The 10,150-nt window shown below is 40.2% G+C and overlaps 1 long non-coding RNA gene across 2 annotated transcripts in view; it reads right to left on the reverse strand.

Moving 5' to 3' along the window:
* The window catches only part of LOC137228943 (uncharacterized), a 172,512-nt gene extending 167,724 nt beyond the window's left edge, over positions 1-4,788 (reverse strand). For both annotated transcript variants that reach the window (XR_010945427.1, XR_010945428.1), the window contains exon 1: positions 4,398-4,788. This is a non-coding gene — a long non-coding RNA (uncharacterized lncRNA). The remainder of the gene's footprint in view (positions 1-4,397) is intronic.
* Between the last annotated feature and the right edge of the window lie 5,362 nt (positions 4,789-10,150).

Raw genomic sequence — 10,150 nt, forward strand, 5'->3', positions numbered from 1 at the left:
CCCACCTTAGTGTCTATGTACTTTCTGCTGCTTTCAGAACCTCCCCTTTCCCCAAACTCTCTCGCTTTCTTCAGGTCACTGCTCATATGCTGCCCTATCTATGATAGCACACACCCCCATCTCCAACTGTTACTCTGTTGCTTTACAAGATTTACTTATTTATTTTTGCACACCACTCATCACCATCTGGCCTAATGTAGGTCTACTTGATTATTTGTTCATTATCCACTTCTGGACTACACAGAAGATCCATGAGAGCTGGGACATTCTGGGTTCACTGCTTGATCTCATTGCCTAACACAGTACTAAACTCAGTAATGCCCAAGTATTTTTCATCAAATGAATGAAAGGATGATTATATCATTGGTGAAGTTATGAATGTGGCCTGCACTAAAACTCTCTCTCAATTTTCTGCCCTATTTTATTTTTCCCATCAGTTCACAATTTTTCTCTCCCACACACTGAAGCATAAAATGCAGTGAAATATCACACTGCTTCCTGTGACTTGGCGCTCAGCACACTGAATCAAACCCCATGATGCTTTAGAATACATGGACCACTGAACAAATGGATTAAGTCCTATTTGCTGAGCCAGAAATTTAACCGCGAACAGTGGCCACTTCCTACACAGGGACTACTGATGGGGGAGAGCCTTGAAAAACAGCAGAACTCAGCGCAGACCTCCTGAAATTCTCCCCAGAATAAATGGTAATGACAAGTAGCAGGTGCGGTCGGGGAGGCTGATGAAGGGATTTGTAGAGAACTTAACAGCGAGTTGCCCTGAAATATGCTCTCCCCAAGCCTTCTTTGGATTGAGCTCAAAAAACTAAGAGTAGACTGAGTCTAAACCAAAACCCCTGGGGGCCAATTTCAACAGATTATCAAGCTACTGAAATGATCTTTGAAATCTTTTTTTTTTTTTTTTTTGCAGTACGCGGGCCTCTCACTGTTGCGGCCTCTCCCGTTGCAGAGCACAGGCTCCGGACGCGCAGGCTCAGCGGCCATGGCTCACGGGCCCAGCCGCTCCGCGGCATGTGGGATCTTCCCGGACCTGGGCATGAACCCGTGTCCCCTGCATCGGCAGGCGGACTCTCAACCACTGCGCCACCAGGGAAGCCCCCCTTTGAAATCTTTTGAACTGAAATGAATTACTCTTCTGTTACCTTGTAAAATAATAATGATAAGAATGTTGGGCCAAACTTCATATAAAAATAAATACCCCAAAGAAGTAGAAATCTTGGCTCAGGGTCCACTGTGTCAATATTATTTTATGTATCCCCAGACACTCTTTTATCCAGGCTATTATCTAAGTGATTTCTTTGGAGGGTAGGTCTATGTACATGCAAACAGGGTATGGTTAAAAAATATTACCCATGTAATAAGTTTTTTAATAAGTTAATGTCAATGAAAGATTTCTTATTGAACCTTCATGCTCAAGAGAAATATTGCCTTAAGATTAAGCTTGCTATAGAGCATTGTAATAACGAAGCATGTAGCCACAGAAAAACTCTTGGAACAAAAGGGTTCACTTCTCATGCACAGGCCCCAGAAAATCGAGGACCTTCCTGTTGAGGTCACATGGTTCCATTATTTTCCTGAGGCCCATGCTCTCAGTAAATCAAGCCATTTCAAGGGCAGACCACAAGTGTCCTTTGAAAAACAAGAAACTGGCAGGAATCCCTGAACTTAAACTATTTCAGAACTGATATTACTGATCGATTCTTGATGGCTTCATGTAAGCCTTTAACAGAAAGAAGATCAAAATACAGCTGATCTTAACCTTTTCCTTAAAAAACTGCATTTCAATAAATGTGTATAGATGGCTCATTTTGTAGTCTTGACTGTCCTTGGCCCTCTGGGAGAATACAAAGAGGTATAAGACCCAATTCCTGCCTTTAGCGCCCTTATAAATGGAGACGTCTGAAAGCTATGACTGTGTTAAGAAAATCAGGAGATAGTATGTGGGATAAGCAAGAGATGAACGTCAAACGCTTTGGGAATTTAGATATTGCAAAGATCCCATCTAACTGAAGATTCAAGGGAATTCACACACACGTTAAAGGTATCATAATTGAGTTGGACCTTGAAGGTTGAGCTGGGTTTGAGGGAACTTTAAAGAAAGAAAGAAATCCTCAAACAGTAACTCAGGGAGAGCCAAGCCCAGGATATGTTTAAGGAACGAGAGACAGTCCACATAAGAGGTATCTTTTAAGATGACCCTTACCCCCTAATATTCACAACATCATATGGTCACCTCCCCTTGAGTATGAGATGGACCTACTAACTTGCTTCTAAGGAACAGAGAAAGGCCAAAGTGATGAGATGTCATTTCTACAGTTAGCTTACAAATGACTTTAACTTCCATCTTTCTGTATTCTTTCTATTGCCTTCTAGGCTTGCAAACTTTGATGAAGCAAGATTCCATATTGGAGAAGCCCATGTACCGAGGAACTATGGGCCACCTACAGCCAACGGTGAGTGAGAATCTGAGACCCTCAGTCAGATCACCTGGGAGGAACTGAGCCTGGAAGCAGATCCTTCCCCACTTGAACCCTGAGATGATTATAACTACAGCAGACACCTTGACTGCAGCTGTGAGAGACCCTGAAGCAGGAGATTGAATGAAGCCATACGCAGCCTTCTACCCTAAGGTACTATGAAATAACTGTTGTTTGAAGCCACTACATTTTGGGGTAAGTTTTTATGCAGGGATAAATAACTTTTGCAGTGCAGACTGACTGTAAATTATTGCATGGAATAATTATTTACATGGTGGTTTATTATTTTCAAGATCACTTTTCCATGCATTGTCATTTGACTTTTAACAATCCTTGTGATTGAAAAAGCAAGTGAAAAACTCACTTTACAGATGGAAAAATTGCCCTGGTTTTATGGCTTATACTCACTGTCACACAACTAGCTAGTGTTTTCCTTTATTTCAGTGCTCTTTTCATTAGAACACTCAGAGGAACAGAGGGCTGAAAATTTTCAAGATTTAACATATACCAGGATTATAGTCTTTAAAGGGGATGAACAGAAATGGCAAATACCTGAGCACAAGGGAATTGGTTTTGCTGTTTATCTTCACCTTCCTCACTCTTAAATTATGAATGCGTTATAAATACTGGATTTTATAGCTTTGTTTTGGTGTCTTTGTGCTTCTCCTAAGTCTGTCACCAAAATGTCAAAGTATGTTGACATTTCAGTTGATTTTGAATGGCCGTTAACTTTTTAAAAATTGAATAGATCTCATATGCAAACAGGCAGGCTTTCCATATGATACCTAACATATGTACATAATACATTTTACTGAATTTCCGAAAACTCCTGGCTGACCTATTAAATACTCATTTAATGCTTCTCTCTCACAGTATCAACATTTATTTACTTATATTAATACTAGGAAATTATAAATATATACCTCCTCTTGTGAAGGAAATACACAGAACAAAAATGAACCTTTCTTATTAAATCAGTTATTGAAATGAATTCTACTCTGAGTAATACTTTCAAATAACACTAAATATTGCTGCATGTAGTAACATTTACACCCCCCAAAGCTCTCAGGTGTTTATATTTTTAAACACTGATGGATTTTATATTCTTTACTCTCAGCCCTCACTGTTAGTGTGTCGATCACTAGTTTATTGCCAAGTATGTTTTTATTTTTACTGGCACCTTTCATTTCTAACTTCCTTTTTCTGTGAAAAAGAAACTCAGAAAACAGCTGATAATTTTAATGATCGTGTTTAAAACAGGACTAACGGCTCTACACAAGAGTTTAAGTTAATTCAATGCAGGTGATGGGAGCCATCCTGCATGGGTTTGAAGCCCACCATTTAGTAGCTGGGTCACAGTAGACAAAAAATAAAAACTAATCTGTGCTTTTGATAGTAACAATTCCAATCTTATGAAGCTGTCGGGATTAAATAAGTTAATATGTTGAATGTGAAGTGAATCCCTAGTGGTGGGTGCCAGACATTATTAGTGTTTGATAGAAGCTTCTTAGGTGATTCCAGTGAGCTGGTATTCCCCTAACCCAGGGCTCTCACCTTGGCTACACCTGAGAATCAACTGGTAGCTCTTAAAAATGACCAGTGCTTGGCGCAGTGGTTGAGAGTCTGCCTGCCGATGCAGGGGGCATGGGTTCGTGCCCGGTCCGGGAGGATCCCACATGCCGCGGAGCGGCTGGGCCCGTGAGCCGTGGCCGCTGAGCCTGCGCGTCCGGAGCCTGTGCTCCGCAACGGGAGAGGCCACAACAGTGAGAGACCCGCGTACTCGCAAAAACAAACAAACAAAAAAGACCAGCGCTTGGACCCTGTATTCATTTCCCATTACTGCTGTAACAAATTATCACAAGCTCAGCAGCTCAAATCGACATAAATGTATTAACTTACAGTCCGGGAGGCCAAAAGTCCAAAATGAGTCTCACTGGACGAAGCTCAAGATGTCAGAAGGGCTGTGTTCCTTTCCAGAGGCTCTAGGGGAGAATTCATTTCCTTGCCTTCTCTGGCTTCCAGAAACTGCCTGGAGTTTTTGGCTGGCGGCCCCCTTCTCTTCGAAGCCTACAACGGTTGAGCCTTTCTCCTGCCGTATCACTCTAACACTGACTCATCAGCTTCCTTCCCTCCACCCCCATTTAAAGACACCTCTGATTACATTGGGCCCACCTGGATATTCCAGAATAATCTAACGTAAGGTCAGCCAACTAACAACATTGATCCCATCTGTTACCTTAATTCCCCTTTGGCAAGTAAGGAATTCACAGGTTCTGGGAATCAGGACATAAACATCTTTGGGAGGCCATTATTCTGCTTACTGCAGGCTCCCACCCTCCAAAGACGCAGAGTTAATTGCTCTTGGCAGGGATATGCAGGGATATGCTTCACAAACTCACTAAGTGATTGTAATGTCCAGCTTCGTTTGAGAACTACTGATCTCCGTTATTATCAGCGTTCCATGAAACAATGCCCATAAAATGTTCATGGGGAAATGAGATTTAGAAAGCATTTAATTAAACACATTATATGTTAAAGACAGTGTGGAGTTCTGTAATAGAGAAATCTGTTCAACCTTATTTAACCAGTCTCTTAAACCTTTGGGAGTAATATCTGTTAAGAGTCCAAGGAATTATTTTTCTATGTAATGCTTTCGGGATTTAATGCTCTAGGGAGCAAAATGAGTGTGATGGTACTTGTTTTCTTTTCTTTACTCGGATGCTTTTTTAAAAATTCTTTTACTATTAAGCTATCTGTGGAATCCAGGACGTGTCAAAGACTTGAAATCCACATTCAAGACAATCTACTCAGTATTGTGTTACCATACAGGTCATTACGAACCAAATGGTCTATATAGTATAATTGAATCATTCTTTGAGGAGAGAGAAAGAGAGACAGCCAGAGAGCCCCCAAGAGAGAATTACTTTGTTAAATAAAACACTTGGTTTCTCATGCTAGTATCTGACGACTGAATTGTTGACACAAAATCATACAGTGACTTAATGGCACAAACAGAATTAAATCACTCTGTTTTATAAGATGTATATAGTGAATACAGTTAGGGCATACCTCAAATATCGTGAAAACCAGGTCCATATTTCCTAGAAGACTCACAAACAGATAAACGATTCCTTCTCAGACTTCTCAGCACAAATCTACCTTCTTGTGTAGCAAGTCAATGTGGAACATATAGTGTTTAGGAAATTTTGTATCCATTGAAAAGAGACTCATTAATAACTGAAATAATTTGCCAGGTATATGATTATGTTTCAGAAGAGGGATAATTCAGGACAAATAAAGACACTAAATAAAGAGTTTTGATGGTAAAAGAGCAAGCAGGTACTTACGAAAGATTCTCACTTAAGATAAACTAAAGGGTTATTTCTGGTTATTGAATTATCTTCATCCCATAGTTGGACTGTCCTCCAAATACAAACTGGGTTTACAGTGCAGCCAGAGATTCTAGGGTCAGTTGTTAGAGACTGGCTGTAAAATTTTAGAGTTCAAGTTATTGTGGGTCAATGCCTGCCTGCTTCCGAACTCAAAAAATACTGTTCACTGGGTTGTTTGTTTTTGGTATTGAGCTGCATGAGCTGTTTGTAAAGTGTGGAGATGAATCCCTTGTCGGTCACATCACTGGCGAATATTTTCTCCCCTATATACACTCTGCTATATTTAAAATAGACAACCAACAAGGACCTACTGTATAGCACAGGGAACTCTGCTCAATGTTCTGTAACAACCTAGATGGGAAAAGAATTTGAAAAAGAATAGATACGTGTATACGTATAACTGAATCACTTTGCTGTACATGTGAAACAAATACAACATTGTTAATCAACTATACGCCAATATAAAATAAAAATTAAAAAAAAATACTGTTCAGGACCTTTTTCTCCATCTAGGAAGTGGCATATAGTGACATACGATGTACAGTGATACTGAACCACACAGCTCTGGAGCCAAACCCCTTATGTTAAATCCCAAATACACCTTTTATTGGATGTATGACCTTGGATAGGTTATTTAACTTCTATGGCCTTGGATTCTTCATCAGTAAAATGCATAAAGTGATACCTCAATGCTTGGAACTTAGCAAAAGATTCACTAAATGTTAGTTCTTATTTTTAGCCCATTATATTTATACATATTATAAAGTAACATGATTAAATGCTTAGACAAATTTAATTTAAATGTGTTATTTTATAAATTTTACTAAAAGTACATTTGCAGTTTATAAAAGAAGCTAAGGAATGAAGTGGAATTTCATTTGAAGTTCTGCTACATGTGATGTGCATAATTTTCCCACTAATTAATACCATTGATTTGTAGAAATAGAAGCTATTTTTAAAGCTCACTTCTCGTATGTCAGAGAAAAACATGGAGTCCAAAAGAGATTAAGTGACTTTGCATATTTTTAAACACATAAAAAATAGAGGACAAAAAGGCAAAGTTGTAAAGATTTCAAGCTTAAACAATTTTACTCTATTAAGATCTAAAAACTACTTAAAATTCTTGAGGGAAGATTTATTGTACTTAAGTTTCTTCAAATGTCACATTCAGAACATGCACTGAATATCGTGCTAGTCACCAGTCACCACGCTAAATGCTGAACAAAAGTTGAACAGCGATAAAAAGGTATGTGGGAATTAATAAGATGAGATTTCTTTTGAGAGCGTTAGGATGGAAAAGGCCCTTTGACTCCAACATTTTTGTATTACTGATGAGGTCATCAACTTTTAGAAAATGTTTAAATAACTTGCTCATAATCCCTCAGCCAGCAAAAGACGTATTTAAGTTCTGTAACTCCCAGTTTGCCTACCCAGCAAATACTGACCTTCATAGGAGATGGTGAGGCATAAGGGAAACAAAGTTAACCAATCCTTACACGGAATAATGGAGGAGAAATGCACTATTGGAAAATGTCATTAGCATTAATAAGAAACCATATCTGAGCTTTCTCCTAGGATATAGGATTTTTTAAAGGTCTTGGATTTAAAAAGCAGATTTTTGATTTTGAAATTTCAACTAGCTATTAGCAAGCTAAGACAGAAACAATGATCAACTAGCAATTAGGGTAGGAAGCACATGCCTCTTCATTTTTCTCTAATTGCCGACTTACGACCTGGGATTCTTTTTTTTTTTTTTTTAATTTTTATTGGGGTATAGTTGATTTAAAATGTTGTGTGATCTGGGATTCTTGATCTGATCTTTTTCTAACCCGTGCTATTCACCTCATTGCACTTGAGCACTGTCCTGTTTTTCCAATCTCCCTCTATTAGACTCATGCAGCGTAGTATTCACTGTGCTGGACTGAGAGCCTCACCGGGTTCTATGCGTTATCCTGCTTCTGACTTCTGCCAGTGCACACACCTTGTCACACTGAAAAGAAATCCTATTTTTTCCCTTATATTTGAAAAATGCGTCTGAAAATATGTCTTCACTCAGCCACTGTGCACCTTCCCTGTATCCAGCACTGTGCTGTGCCTCGTTCATTACAGGGTCCCATCATTCCTCTTCTGCTCTATTATAATTATTTCTGATTGGATCTTCCTGTTTCCAAGCTTGCCTGTAGAGTGTTGCCAGATAATCTTCTTAAAGCCCAACTCTAGTTACACTTGACCCTGGAACAACACAGGACTGAACGACGAGGGTCCACTTACAAGTGGATTTTTTTCAATATTAAATACTATAGTACTACAGGGCTCACGGATGATTGAATTGGGGATGTGGAACTATGGATGTGGAAAAACTGCAGACGTGAAGGACCAACTATAAGTTGTGCTTGGATTTTTGACTGCAGGGAGGGTCAACACCCCGAACCCTTGTTTAAGGGTTTCCCCTGATTAAAAAATAAAAACACTGCACACACACACACACACGTGCAAGCACACACGCACACACACACGTGCAAGCACACACGCACACAAGAATGCAAGTTTTTAAAAAACAGTGAAAACTGAATAAGGTCTGCAATTTTAGTTAGCAGTAATGCACCATAGTCAATTTTCTGGTTTTGACATTACACTATAGCTCTATAATATGTTTCTGGTTCACAAACTAGCTCTCAGAAACACAGGGCAAGAAGGGATCAAAGAAAGAAGGAGACCCCACCAGATTGGTAGGTGGCAGGTTTAATGAGCCAGGGAACTTACTTAGGAGGCTTGTTTCGGGCAGCTGCAAGACTATTCCCCTTGGGACAGCTCACACTGTGGGGACAGTAGGCAGAGTGTACATTCCAAGGAGAGGGGACGAAGGGAGGAGTCTCTAAACACCCAGATGCAACTCGTGGGTCAACCACTGGTCACATCTATCACATCTTATCACCTCGTCCAACAGATGTCACTACTGGAGGGAACTGAGGGATGGGTACCTGAGACTTTCTTCTAGGTATCTCCTATGAGTCCATAATTACTTCAAATTTTAAAACAAAAAAATAAAACTTGTAAGTGGATTTCTTCACATTTTCAAAATAAACATGATACTCTGTATTGTATCTCAGGTTACTCTCCAGAACAGAACCACTTATGATTTCCTAAATATGCCTAGTGTTCACTAAGACATTTTACTTTGACCTTTCAATGCTTTTCTCCCTCGTTTGACGTGTCACTTACTCTTTCAAGATGTACCTTAAATGCCGCTGCTACCTTCAAGCATTGCTTGATCCCCCATCAACTAAATACAGTCTCTCCCACCCATAAAATCTTGTCCCATCTCCCTTTTGACACTTATAGATAATTCAGTTTGAGGAGTGATTTTCAGCACCCACTAAATTGTGAACTCTTAGAGGGCAGATTCTGAGTCTCACTTATCTTTTACTGCCCCAAGACTCTAGTAAGTGCTTTGCTCAGTATTTATTAAAGTGATATGAAGAATTCCGCTTTCAATAGGTAAGTGAAAGTGGACGTCAGTTGTAATCAACTAATAAACAAAACATTTTACACACCAAGGAGCAAAAAACATGTCTTTTAACCTCGTGTAACTTTGAATGTCTCAGGTATCTTTTCTTTGAATATTTTTTGTTAGAAATGGCAGAAAGTGAAAATGTTGTTCAGGTACAGTGGATACATGCTCAGGAATTAAACTTGAATTTGCCTATGCAACATTCAGGCAAACTCTATGGTATAAATTGCATAGAAGTTCCACACCAATTAAGAAGAAAAGCCAGGGGGGACCATCAATATGGCAGAGGAGTAAGACGCGGAGGTCACCTTCCTCCCCACAAATACACTAGAAATACATCTACATGTGGAACAACTCCTACAGGACACCTACTGAACGCTGGCAGAAGACCTCAGACCTCCCAAAAGGCAAGAAACTCCCCACGTACCTGGGTAGGGCAAAAGAAAAAAAGAAAAAACAGACAAAAGAATAGGGACGGGACCTGCACCAGTGGGAGGGAGCTGTGAAGGAGGAAAAGTTTCCGCACACTAGGAAGCCCCTTCACGGGCGGAGACTGCGGGATGCGGAGGGGGGAGCTTCAGAGCCACGGAGGAGAGCACAGCAACAGGGGTGCAGGGGGCAAAGCAGAGAGATTCCCACACAGAGGATCGGTGCCAACCAGCACTCACCAGCCTGGGAGGCTTGCCTGCTCACCTGCTGGGGTGGGTGGGGGGTGGGAGCTGAGGCTCGGGCTTCGGAGGTCAGATCCC

Source organism: Pseudorca crassidens, chromosome 8, assembly GCF_039906515.1.
Source record: "Pseudorca crassidens isolate mPseCra1 chromosome 8, mPseCra1.hap1, whole genome shotgun sequence".
Classification (NCBI taxonomy): domain Eukaryota; kingdom Metazoa; phylum Chordata; class Mammalia; order Artiodactyla; family Delphinidae; genus Pseudorca; species Pseudorca crassidens.